Below are 13,774 nucleotides of genomic sequence, written 5' to 3' on the forward strand. Positions count from 1 at the left end.
CCCTCTCCCTCTCTCTCTCTCTCTCTCTCTCTCTCTCTCTCATGCCGATACATGTGCACAGAAGGCATGCATTTACCAAGAGAGGGGGCTTCTCTCTCTTTGAAGCCATTAGATGTTTGAAGGCTAGTCGAAGGACTTGCTGATGCTTCACCCCAAAAAGAGGCAGCAAAGGAGGGACATGGTTGGATGTGAATACCAGTGTTACATTTCTAAAATGACACTTCCATGACTACAATAGCAGGAAGGAGAGGTTTTCTAGAACTATGGGCCATTTTAAGGGATACACCTGCAACTCTGGACCTCTAAACTCAAGTTCATGTCACCTCTATGGGGTTAGGAAGGCATCTTTACTCTCAATTCCCTTATAGAACTTTAGCAAAGGATAATGACAGAGAGGGACATGAAAGAAAGAGGGAAGAGAAGGAAGCTGAATATAACTGAATGGGCTGCTGGGGTGGTAGAAGGAGAAAAGCCTGCCAGTAAGATGTGGCATCATGGTGTTCATTCAGACCCCAGTCCCCCAGCAGTCCCAGGGATGTTCTATAGGGAAATGTGTGACCTTGAGCAAATCTTTTAACCTTCGTATAGTCAGTTTCTCCATCTACAAAATGTAGAGGTTATTCCACATTTCTGGACACTGAGGTCTCATGTAATAATGGCTTTGATTGTATGGGTTTGAAGACCTGCATACAAAACAGGGAGACTATCCAGAAAACATGGATAAAGGAAAGCTTCAAGGTGTTATTATTCAAATTAGTAAAGGCATTTCCAAGATACTGGCTGTATTGTTGCATGTTGAGAGATCTGTGGAAATGAGTGAGGACAATCAGACACTTAGCTTGCTGCTAAAGGAACCTGAAGTTTTGAGATTTGTTTGAGGAGAGTCAGATCCACAGAGCCTAGCCACATGCTTTTTAAATGTGGCAGTTGAAGAAGACACTTTGATGACAAGCTGTGAGAAATTTTGAATTTGAATATTTGGGAAATTATCTAAAATTAATTCTGACACAAGGAAAATGACATCCCAGTTTAAAGGTTAGGTATTTGGGGTGGCAAGAAGAAGGGTTCAAAGTGGGATGTGAGTATATTTTGTTCTGGGAAGAGGATTTAAGGAGGGAGAGGGCCATGGAAAGTCCTCCTAGGACATGGGTTTCTATACTCCTTGGACATATCTGGCACCTACAGTGTCCTTGACACTTCTTGCACTTGACTGAAGAGGGTACAAGTATCTTTATTCCTTCAATAAGGGCTTATTCTTAGAATTTAGGAATTTGCATACCAGTTTCTGAAAAGGGGAACATGTGAAAATTCAACTCCTGGTGGGGAGGGGGCTTGCCTTCAGCTCCCCCACCATGTGAGCATCTGGCGCAGAGCTAGTCTACCCATCCAGATTCGCTCAGGAGGCTGTGTTCCTAAAGGAACTCACTGTGCCACTTGGTGGCACCAAAAAGTTGCGCAGAGAACTCTGTTCTCTATAAATACAAACTACCACCCCTCCCTCCTCCGCTCTCTCCCCTTCCCCCCCTTTCTTGGTAGCGGGAAGATTGCTGCACACAACGCCCTCAGCTTGGCTGTTCTGCGCGCGCTGAGCACAAGGGATGAGCTTGAGATCATCTTGGGGTGGGGAGGGGGGGGAGCCCAGCACTGGAAAGGCCGGCTCTACCCCGCTGACCCCCACCGCCCAACTTTACATGGGGCTAGATATACCGCGTCTCACTGTCCGCTGCCTGGCCGACAGGGGGTAAGCTTGCTAAGTGTCTTTTTGCCCAAGTGTCCCCTGGCCTGAGAAGGATTTAGGAGCTATTAGCTTGCTAAATAGCTCACAGTTTGGTTTGGGGGAGGGGGACATGGATGGAGTGGGAACGGCCAGAGCCCATAAGGTTCATGTCTGCTCCATTTGCGGACAGTCTTGGTAAACCTGTTGGTGGAAAGGGAGCAAGCAATGGGATAAAGGAGGGAAGAGCTGCAAACGTTGAGACAGGGATTCTGCATGCCTTCGGACTAGAATCCCAGCTCTCAAGGAAAGGGGCGCATGCTTTCAAAATGCAGATGGACTCCCCCAACCACCTAAGGGCTAGAAATCGAGAAAAGCAAAGGTAGAGAGGGAAAGGAAGGAGAATCCTTTCTCTATAAATCCGGTCACAGCCGCTCTGTGGCGCTTGCTGCAGAAAGAGGGGGACAGCGGGTGGTGCTGAAAGCACATCTCTTTCACTCTGGCTAGAGTGCCTTGCTCTGAACACCATTCTGAACCCTCCCGCTTTTTCTACTCCCACGGATGCATCTTTCTCTTCCCTTTAGACACAAAGCTTACTAATTCCTCAGCATCATAAGCGGCATGTGGTGAAGAGAGCCTAGACTACAGCGACCTGTAAAGAGTACCCAGGGCAGGCCCAGGAGTGCAAAGGCTAGCTGGTGGCCTGAGCCTAACCTACTCTTGGGACCTCTCAGAAGAAAGTGATAGGTTCCCCTGGAGGGTTCTTCCACCTGCTGCTGGAATTCCAGTTGTTCAGGATTCTATCCTGAGTGGCTACCGGTTCAGGGGAATTTGAGAAGAGTATAACCAGTGCTGGACTTATTTAGACACATCTTGGTACCACCTCAGCTGATCTGTAAGCTTGAGTAGCCAGGCAGATTTGCTGTCACTTTACTTTTTGAAAAGAAATTGACACAGGCCAGTGGAATGCAGCTTCTCATTTCTGCCTATTTCTATATTCTCTGCATTGGATTTTATGGTTTGGAGTTCCTCAGGACTGACATAGAGATGATCTATATTCCTACAATGGGCTGCTGTGGGATTATAACAGCCTAGGGAGCATTGCTTTGGTCTAAATGCATCCCCTTTTCTCTAGTGAGGTATAAAAATGTTTTCTGCAGAAGTTCTGAGTTATCTGATATTTTATTGGGAATTTTGAAGTGTTCAGGTATACTTCCTGTTAGGTGTGCCTTGTGCTATTTTATTCATTAAGTGCAGGCAACTTTCTCCTTTAATTTCTATGTTATTTCTGTGTAATTACACATTTAAGGATCATTTGTGTCTATGTTACAGATGTTGGTATACATTTTAAAGGGCCATTGGTTTAGGCATTTTAAATACTGCTTCCTGAACTCATCAGGTTAGTAAGGTACACTTCATCAAATCTGCAGCCTTCTCTGGCAGAAACATTTTCAGTACTCTGGACAGAGCTTTTAAAGTTTCTTAGGCAAAGAATGCACCTTAATCACTTTCTAAATAACCACCTCTCTTAAGGAAAAAAAAAAAAAAATCCTTGGTTATTTACACTCTGCATGAGAATGTATACAATCTAGATGTTTTAATTGTATCCCCTAGAGTTTTGTGTTGTCAAAAGGCCATGTTTTGCCTGTGGCTTATATACTTAAGAAGAAACCAAACTCTTAAATGTTCATTTATGAAAAGACATGCTGAAATTGTTTTGAGAAGGAAGAGTATTTGAATAATCCAATAACTCACTTCCTTCCATAGGTATATACAAAATTCTTCCATTATTTTGTAACACACATTCTGGACAGTATGGCAAACACCCATGGGGAAGCTGAGAAGTTCACTTGTAGATAACATGTCCACACAGACTGTCCATACTTTGAAAATACTTGTGTAACCTCATACCATTTTCTGTTTTTCTCTGATTGGAAAACATTGAAATGTTTTACATTTTTAAAGACATTTTCTAATACAATCATTGGTCTCACTAATAATTTATCTCTTGTTTATTTTTGTGACTAAATGATTTTTATAATTCTTATTTTGCTTTTCTTCAAAACATATTGAATATTTTATAGGACTGATTCTATATCATCTCTAAAAGAATGGTCAGAAAATTTAGATAAGAAAGCTTAATTACATGACAATAAACAATATACCTATTTTATCCCAGACTTTGTATCCTCATGGGCTAAATATACATACCTAAATATACTCCCTCATATATTTTGCTGTGGGATTAATATATAGTATAATGTAAAGTACCATATTTATCTGTATTATTTAAATTCACATGTAGATAGGTCAAACAAATTTATAAAACAGGAGCTTTCTTTTGATATATGTGAATATATGTGGCATATGCTAAATTAATTTAGCTTGAAGTTTGTGTATTCTGAAGATATAAAGGAGAAACATTCCAGTTTAGAAATTCGTGATACTATTCCTATTCAGAAATTAGTTCCCAAATACCATTTAGTTGCCATGTCAGTCAGCAAGTGGAGTTTAGGAGACATAATAAGATATGAGCATCCAAAGAAATATTTTTATTTCACATTTTTATAACCCAATAAAAGAAAGTTTGAGTTTTTATTATGCAATTTCCACTATATATAAATGAAATAATATATTTTTTCATGTTTCATTATCTCAGTTGTTTAAAAGTATTTTAATATAATATTACATCTCAGGCTTATTCTTATTTCATTTCACAGAGAGGAGGAAAAAAATCCACATTTTAGCAGTCCTAATTTTGTTTGAATTATATGTACCTTTGGCCAGAAGGAGTACCGAGCAAAATCTTGGTGTAAATTCATACTTTCTGTAATAACTACCATTTATTAAGCACATTAGGCACCAGGCTCAGTACTAGATATATTATTTTATTTAATCCACGTATGGCAATACATGGCATTATTTATTTTTATTTTCCTGTTGAGAAAACTGACTTCTTTTCTCCATCATCACAGAAACAAGAAAATGAGAAAAAACAATAATATAATTAAATGCAAATATAAATAAATATACTATGCATAATAAATCTGGATATTTATTATAAATTTTATACAGATAAGTAAATAGTTAGATATCATTTGTTTGGAACTTGAACTCATGCTGTTTTCATAATACCAGACAATTGTAATCTGTGATATAGCTAAACATTACAGAATTCTTTCACTGTGGTTTTCAGTGAGTGTGGTATAAATGCAGGGGCAGACTGCAAACTCTCACACCAGAATGCCTGAATGTGAATCTCAGCCTTGTGGCTATCTGTGTGACCTTGGCAAGGTGTTTTAATGGCTATAACTCAGTTTCCTTATTTTTAAATGAGGAACAGATTATAATTATATTAGTACCATTGATGAATTACACAAATTAAGTAAAGTGCCTGACCTGAAGTGGACAGTATATAAATACTAATTATGACTCTTAAACCTATACAGTCCTATGGATACAATGTTTCCTGGGTAACTATATTACCAAATTTAATCCTCACAACAACCCTAGGAATTGCATTTTGTTTTCATTGTGTGAACTTCACACCAAAAAGTGAGGATAAGAGAGATAAAATAGCTTGTCCAATGTCCCACAGCTTGTAACATGACAAGGCAGTTATTTAAATCCAGGATCATCTGATTCCCAAACTCAAACCCATAACTGTAATATTGACCTGCAACTTGGACATGTATCTAATTTTTAAAAAATTCTATCAATTTCTAGTCAGCAGCACCTTCTTTTTCCATAAGGGGAATGTGTGAACATTTATTTTTCTCATAAATCTAAGGATATTTAAACATAAGCATGCAGATATTTGGAGACAACCAGAAATCAAAATGGTATATATCTGATCTCTTAGTATGTATATGTGATTCAGTTGGTCTTGTAAGATATCAGAATTAAGAAGAATTCTCTGATAATTAATTGTCACAATAACTCTGATTTTAAACTTTTGAGCAAAAGTGTTCTGAGGAAAGAAAAGCTTATAATCCCAATGACACTGTGGGTACTATAGTAATAATATTCATTTAAATTTATTTTGCAGGAATAATGAAAATATTTTAAAGATATGAATTTGCTTTAAAAATACTCCAATGTTGCCTTAAATGTACCATAATGTAGTAGAATTCCTTAAAGACACAGAAGTAAATAACATAATATTAATACTCATTTAAACCAAAAATGAAATTCAATAATAAACAAATGTGCAAATTAGTATATAAGGTTATTTTGTTATTACTATCTTGTGAAAAGTTAACAAAGCTTTGCATTTCATATTAAAAGCAGCCTTTAAAATTGGGAAGTACGTAATAGGATATTCTCATCACATTCATTTATTTTAACTTATGGATACTTAGAACTATGTTTATTTAATGGAAGGCAATATCATCCTGTACTGTTAGCTTAGTTTGTGTTTCTCAAACTGAAACTGCAACAAGATAATATAGAAATAACAAAATAAAGAAGGCAAGCCTATTCCAACTTATCTTCTTTAGTATTATTTTGAAGATTCAGGTAAAATCTATATGGAACGAATGTATCCCAATGATTTTCTCTTTTTTCTTCTGTGTATTTATTTTTTATTTTTATTTGTTCTTTTTAGTTATACATAACATTAGAGTATATTTTGACACATTTATACAAACAGAGTACATCTTATTCTAATTAGGAAACAATTTGCTTTTAGTTGAACTCCTTGATGATTATGTGGACCTTTCTAGAATAATTTTCATGTAAATCACTGACTTTCATCTGAGAGTGATTTTGATACTGCACAGGATACTTGGCAATATCTCAGGGCATATTTCATTTATTACGAATAAGAGGTGGTGCTACTAGTCCATTGGTCCAATAGACAGAGACCAGGGATGTGGCTAAACATCCTACAAGGGACAGAACAACAGGCCTTCACACACACACACACACACACACACACACACACACACACACTAAAGCTATTTATCTAGTCCTAAATGTCATTACTGTTGTGGTTGAGAAACCTTGATTCAGTGATACCAGAAAATAGAGTTATCTGTATTAACTTGATTTGTTTGCATGGTTTGACTTTGATTGTTGGCATTACATAAAAATTTAATGGAAAGCAAAATCTCCAGAATATTGTACAAACAATACATAAAGTTCAAATAACCAATCCATTTGGTCCTTTGGAAGGCATTATCTCTAACTGTGTAAAGTTTGGGCCTGAGAGTCAGAGACAGTTGGAGTAATATCCACATTCTTTCATTTACTATAGGTGTGAGACTTTTGATAAGATTTTCACCTCTGAACCCTAATTTCTAGAGTTACTAATATAGGTAGAAATCATGGCTTCTTTACAAGGTTGCAAGGCTTATGTTAAATAGCACAAAGCCAGTACTTTATAAATATTAACTATAATAATTAAATAGATATCAAGTCATAGAAATGTAAAACCACCTGGCAATTGGTAATCTAATAGGAGCAATAATGTTTTGCAGTCTTTAGAGGTATGCCATAAATAATAAGAGCAGCTGAAACTGCAAAATGGATAGAACTCTAAAATCCCTGCTTGATAATTAAATTGAGACTAGTTAAAAATATTGGATGGTATTATTTTTATTGCTTTTCTACAGAAGGCTGTTTCGGGTCTTCATGGACTACTAAACCTCTTATTTAAATGATTTACGGTGATTTAGTGAGCTTTATTCTACTGCTAGCACTTTTTAACTAATGCATAAAATTATAGATTTCATCTTTGTATAATACCATGTGACCTATTCTTTGTTTACAAGATCACAGATGTATGCTTGACATAGTGATGACAATGAAGCTTTCCTTACACTATAAGGGTTGCAGTATCTTTGCATCTCAGAGTGCCTCTTATCTGTCGTATGCACTTGTTTTCTGAAAAATATATCATAGGCATCCATGGCATGTGCAGTGTTGACACCTCTGATTGTTTGGGATGAGGCTATTCCTCAGGCAGAAGGAATCGTGTTCCTGTTGATGTCCTGAGCTGTGTGATTTGCTTGTGTGAGGATTAAGTTATATAAGAGGCATCTGTGCTAGAAAGATGGCTAGTGTTTCAGAAGATTGTTGAAAATAAAAGACAATGCGAGCTATGATTCTGATGCAGTGTAGTTTGCATTGTAAGTAAAAGTCTACCCACAAATATCCCTTTTTCATATTCATTTAGGATATACTTTCATACACATGGTTACCTGAGGAAAAATAATTTTATTGCATATTAAATACATGCCTATTTATTTCTCTGTTGAGATAGTTATTAATGATAACATAATATGAACCCATTTATAATATTGAATGAAGAATACTTGTGCTTCTGAAAATACTCCTTGAACTAACATACCCTATAAGTTGAATTTTCCATACAGATATTAATTTCAAGTGAATTAAAAGTCTCCATATTATTAGACTGTAAGTCCAATACAAAATTGAAGGCTTTCTTTGAGTAATTATATGAGTTATTGCTTTCCATTATCTATAGCACAAACCTACAATTTTTTCTATCAACCTATCACCTAGCCAATAAGAGCTATAACCTAAAGAAACTACTTATTATTTTTCAAACTTATTTTATTTCCTGATGTATAAAAAATTTCTCACAGTGTCTTCTTTTTCCCAAAGGGGTTAGGGAGGGACTGAGAGTGAGATCAACAATGAAAAAAGGGTCTGTATCTGAAAATTAAGTATTGTTTTTCATTTTCTTTTCTTTTCCCTGAGCCCTTTTAAAAGAATAAGTGAATCTTGTGGTGAAAGGAGAAATGATAACACACATAAATTTGTATAGAAGCAAGGAAAAGCAGGTTCTCATGGAAAGAACATTTGGTAGTGCCTAGAAATGGTGGGGTTAAAGAGAAAGGTCTTTGAATGTTGTGGACACTATCTTTTAAAATCTAAATGGACAAATTATACAATGGAAAAGCATTTGTATACCCCCCAAAATAAATGTGTGGATATTTGGGCTATGGAAACACTTTAAAAAGTAAGTACAACATTGTTTATGATAGTAAGAAAATCTGCAAACAACCTTAATATCTAACAATAATGATTATTTAAGTGCATTTTGGTACACTCATATAATTGAATAGTATGCAACTTTTAAAAAGAAATGTGAACCTTGATTCTGCTGCTTACTTGTTTGAGAATCTTGGCTAAACCACTGTCTCTCTCTGAGCCTTAGATCCATCATCTGTAAAATGTGCATAAAATATTTACTATGTAGTTTGTATTAAAATTAGATAACATTTTGTGTGAAGCAAAGTGCCTATCACATGGCAATATCTCTCTCTGTGTATATATGTATGTGTGTGTGTGTGTGTGTGTGTGTGTGTGTATAGATAGATAGATCAAACCTAGGACCTAGTAGCTACTGGGAAAGTGCTCTACCACTGAGATACATACACTTCAGACCTATCTGTATAGTTTAATTATTGTTATCATTAACTCTATTGTCAAAGGAACTTATAGGAAAGATCTTTATATTACATAGGGAATAATCAAAATTGATTGTTAGAGAACCTTGATATTAGAATTCCATTTAAATAAAAATATATAAAATATTGTAAGCTTAGAATATTATATAAGACAGGATATCAAGTTGTACAATATGATTACAAATGGATTTTGAGAATTTTTTAGATTCTAATATCAGTTCTGCTACAAATAATTTAATCTCTATGGGTCTCAATTAACTTGAATCAACTCCAGGGCCTTTATAGTTCAATGATGTTACTTTCCTAATATCTTAGAAAGCTGTGGGGAATATGCAGTTATTCTCTATGATTTTATCAGTCCCTACTTCTCTTTTAGAGGTCTGCTGTCATCTGAACCCATTGGATAGAGGAAGTTACATTACATAAACTTTTCATCTTTCTAGGTAGGGAAGGGGTACTATACTGGAACCTCAGGCAGATAGTTCAAGAGAAAGCCAATTGGAGGCAATTAATTTACTATTTTGTGCATTCAGCAAGATTTATTGAACATTTAATTTTGTGAGAGGATCATAGCAAGTGCTGCGTATGGCACACATTTAACATTTGACAGTCTTAAAATCAGTTGTAGGAGAAATTAAATGTATAAGTAACCATAATATTAACTTAGTAATAACTACTATATGAAAGTATGTGTCAAGAATGCTGTATGAGCACAGATAATGTAGCAAATTCTTCAAGGTAAGAAATCAGGGAAGATTTCAGAATAGAACTATTTTAAAATATTATCTCATTCAATTCTCATTAAAACTCTTTGAGGTTGTTATCAATCTCATTCCAATTACTAATGAAGTCATGAGGCTCAGAGATGTGGAGTACCCAATGTCACAAAGCCAACCATGGCAGTGCCAGGATTCAAACTTGAAACTCAGATCAGCTAGACTCTAAGCCTTCACTCTCAACAACTCCGACATTGATAAAAGGGCTTATCAAGAGTCAGGACAAGCAAGAACAAAGCCATTGGAATAATTCAGTATATACTTTGTATAGGAGACTAATTTAACTTCACTAGTAGACTCCTAAACAGGAGCAGATGGAGGGTAGGTAGCATCACCAGAAAGATTGGGGCAGACATTTGGAAGGCAGATCCTTAAGTCCCAAACTTAAAAAAAAAATAAAATTTGGAAAACACAGATTAAGTGAAAGGAAACAATAAAAATAAATGTTAGTATACAGACTTAAGTCTATGTATGCCAATATACTCATTCATGATATTTCTTGTGAACATTGAACTATTCTTCTTTTACTTCTGTTTAATATAATGAGAACAATTCTTATTTTATTGCCCACTCCACTCATACACACTTCACAAGACAAAGTTTCTGTTTCAAAACTTATTCAGTCTCCTTTGATAGTTTCTCCTTATCTCTGGCAATTTAGAAGTTGAAATTCTTTGGAATGCAGTCTATGAGACTAGTTTCTTTTCTCTTTTCTCTTTTCACTTCCCAGGTGATTTTATCAACTTTTATAATTTAAAAAAATCTATCTATATACTTATGTCTCCTGCATTTTTCATCTCCAATTTCAAATTCTCCGGAATTTCACCACTTATTCCATATTTCTTCTTGAATTTCCACTCAGTATTTAAAGCTTAATTTGTAAAAACTGAATGTCTTTGTCTCCATCCAAATCTTTTCCACCGTGCTGTTCACTTCAGAGTGATACAATTCTTCATATCCTGCCTCCATGGCTGAAAATGTCAGCATTTTTATTGACACTTTTCTTGCTCTCACATTACAAGTCAGATCTGACAGCAAACCTTTGTACTTTGCCTTCCAAATACAGTCAGAATCCTATTAGTGACCCCTTCACTTGTACCACCATCTCCCCAATCCAACCATTGTCATCTCTCTCACCTGACAATGTCTTGGATTCCTAATTGCTCCCTCAGTGTCTGCTTTTGTGTTCTTGTTCTTGTTAAAATGTTAGGCAGAGTGTAACACTCCTCTGTTGAAAACCCTTCACAAAAACCATTCTCATGCAATGTTAAATGCCAAAGTCTTTTAAAGTCAAGGCAGTCTCAGCATCATCACTCTATGTCACAGACTGCATGGCTGCCTCTCCCCACAATTACAGTCACTGCCAGCATACGAGCCTCTTTGCTATTCTTTTAACACACTAGGCATAAATCTTGCAGACTTTGTCTTTGCTTTTACTATTACCTGGAATGTTCTTTCCTAGATATTTGCATGATTCACTTCTTTTTTCCCTTTAGGTCTTTATTCAAATGTTACTTTTTCAGTTTATAGTTTGGCCACACTATTTAAGGTTTTCTATATCTCTACCATTTTCTATCTTGTTTCATAGTCTAACTTTTCCCTCTTTCATGATTAATATTCTTTAGTATAGTTTATTTGCTTACCTTGTTATTCTCCAGTCACACCCCTTAGATTTTTGTGCACTCCTTGAGAGTATGAACTTACGTCTACTTTGTCCATAAGTGAATCCTAAGTCAAAAATAAAAAAAATAGTCACTCAGTAAGCATTTATTGAACAAATGAGTGATGTTTATAGATCTCATGTATCCTCTACTAGTTTATTTTAAATTTATCCTATATTAATTTTTAGTACTTTGATAGCACACGGAATGATTTGCTAATAGCCTTATAATAATCTGAGTTGTAGCATATTTCTGTCATGTTTTTATATTATAATTTATTCTAAAATATCCCTTTCTAGGTGTCTGGATTTCATAATGTGGTAGTGGATGAGAGGACAATATAAATAAGCTTTTAGTAAATACCTATGCAAATTTCTATCTTCTGTCTTCTTTTTTTGGGATACTCTTTACTCTCTAGATTCCAAGGCAACACCTGTAATTTCTGTATGGAGTTCAAATTGGTTGGCCCTGCTCTTCATTTTTATTTATATATTTATTTATTTTTGGTACTATAGATTGGGGATAGAACCCAGGGAAGCTTTACCACTGAGGTACAATCTTAGCTCTTTTTTTTTTTTTTTTTTTGAGAGAGGGCCTTACTAAGTTGCCCAGGGTTACCTTGAACTTGCAATTGTTCCACCTCAGCTTCCTGAGTCTCTGGGGTTACAGGTGTGTCTCACAATGCTGAACTTATTTGCATCAGTTTTTGTTAATATCTGTATTATAGGAAGGGGTGGTGAGAAAACAAAAGATAGTGAAAATAGTATCATTTTGTTCAACAGGCATAGACAATTCTAGCTTTACTTCTTGCTAAGTAATTGGCAAGTTTTTAACTTATTAAAACCTATTGCACCATTTACTAAATAGACATAATAAAATGATACCTACATCTTGGGGGATCTTTGACATCTGTATGACACAAATGGACAGAGGGACATAGCTGTTGTGTCCAGTTGTCCTGATGTACAGTGCATGTAGAATATATCTGACAAGTAATCCAGATGCATTTCTTGTGCAATATAGAAGCCTCCCTGTATGTCTATGAATGTGAAGTGCTTAGAACATTCTCTCCTGGTTTCCCAGATATGATATGCTTTTTCACACCTTACTTTTTGGGTTGCCATTTTCCTGAGCCGGTTTTTCCAAAACTATCCCCCCACCCCCATCCTTTTTCTCCAGATGATTGTATGCATTCCTAAGATTTTACATATTGGTTGCCTTTGATTTACATCTCAAACCAAACACTCTCTTTTGAGTCTCCCCCTTAATAATACTTTCCTATTTGATTTCTGTACCAGTATAGCTCAAAATTATGCCAAGTTTAACATGTTAAAAAGAAACAGTTAATTTTTTTCTTTCTTACAAGTTCATATGCCAGTCTATCACAACTCTTTTAATGGACTCAAATGCACTAGTTTCTTGGACTAGAAGCCTAGGAGTGATCCTAGTTCCTCTCTAAATCTTATTACCCATATCTAGTTCATCAGCAAGTACAGTGAATTTTACTTGGAAAAATATATTTAACTCTGTCCAGTTTCCTCAGTTTGTACTGTCATCAATCATAGTCAATTCACTATCATTCCTTACTAGATTATTATAAATGTCTCCTAATCAGATTTCTTCAATTCATTATCCAGAATAACAGAAAACCAGAATAACTCTAAAATTGAATTGTGTTTATCATTTGCTTACATATCTTCAATAGCTTTTCATTGCAACTGACATTAAAACTCTCTATAAGAGCCTAGAAGATCCTATGCAGTCTAGTTCTTTCTTGTTTTTCCAACTTCATTTTATACCACAATTCCTCCAATTCTTTGTGTTTTAACTATATTTTTCATAGGGATAGCTCCTTTTTCTCATCAGTTTTAGGCTGAATTTATCCCTTTGAATACCTTCATAAGGCCCATAATTATAGAGAACATGCATATCTTGTTCACTTTTGATATTCAATTCCCAGTAGGGATTCACAACATAAGCGTGCCATGAATACTTGTTAAAAGAGTTAATAAATAAATGGCTGGAGCATGAAAGACAATGACCATCACTATCCAGGCAATGATCATTACTATCCATACCCAATAGATCTTTGCTGAATGAGTTAAATAATTTAGCATATATAAGCAAGGCAGTCTTTCAGTGACTCACACTCTCTCTCTCTCTCTCTCTCTCTCTCTCTATATA

The 13,774-nt window shown here is 35.5% G+C and overlaps 1 protein-coding gene across 3 annotated transcripts in view; it reads left to right on the forward strand.

Moving 5' to 3' along the window:
- The window catches only part of Grm5 (glutamate metabotropic receptor 5), a 464,736-nt gene that overhangs the window by 893 nt on the left and 450,069 nt on the right, over positions 1-13,774 (forward strand). Inside the window, exon 1 of one of the 3 annotated variants that reach the window (XM_048787923.1) lies at positions 1,554-1,741. The exons of the other annotated variants lie outside the window; for them this stretch is intronic. The gene's annotated coding sequence lies outside the window, so the exon portion shown is untranslated. Of the gene's footprint in view, positions 1-1,553; positions 1,742-13,774 lie in introns of those variants that run through there. 3 annotated transcript variants of the gene reach the window in all.

This window comes from Marmota marmota, unplaced genomic scaffold (genome assembly GCF_001458135.2).
Source record: "Marmota marmota marmota unplaced genomic scaffold, marMar, whole genome shotgun sequence".
NCBI lineage: Eukaryota > Metazoa > Chordata > Mammalia > Rodentia > Sciuridae > Marmota > Marmota marmota.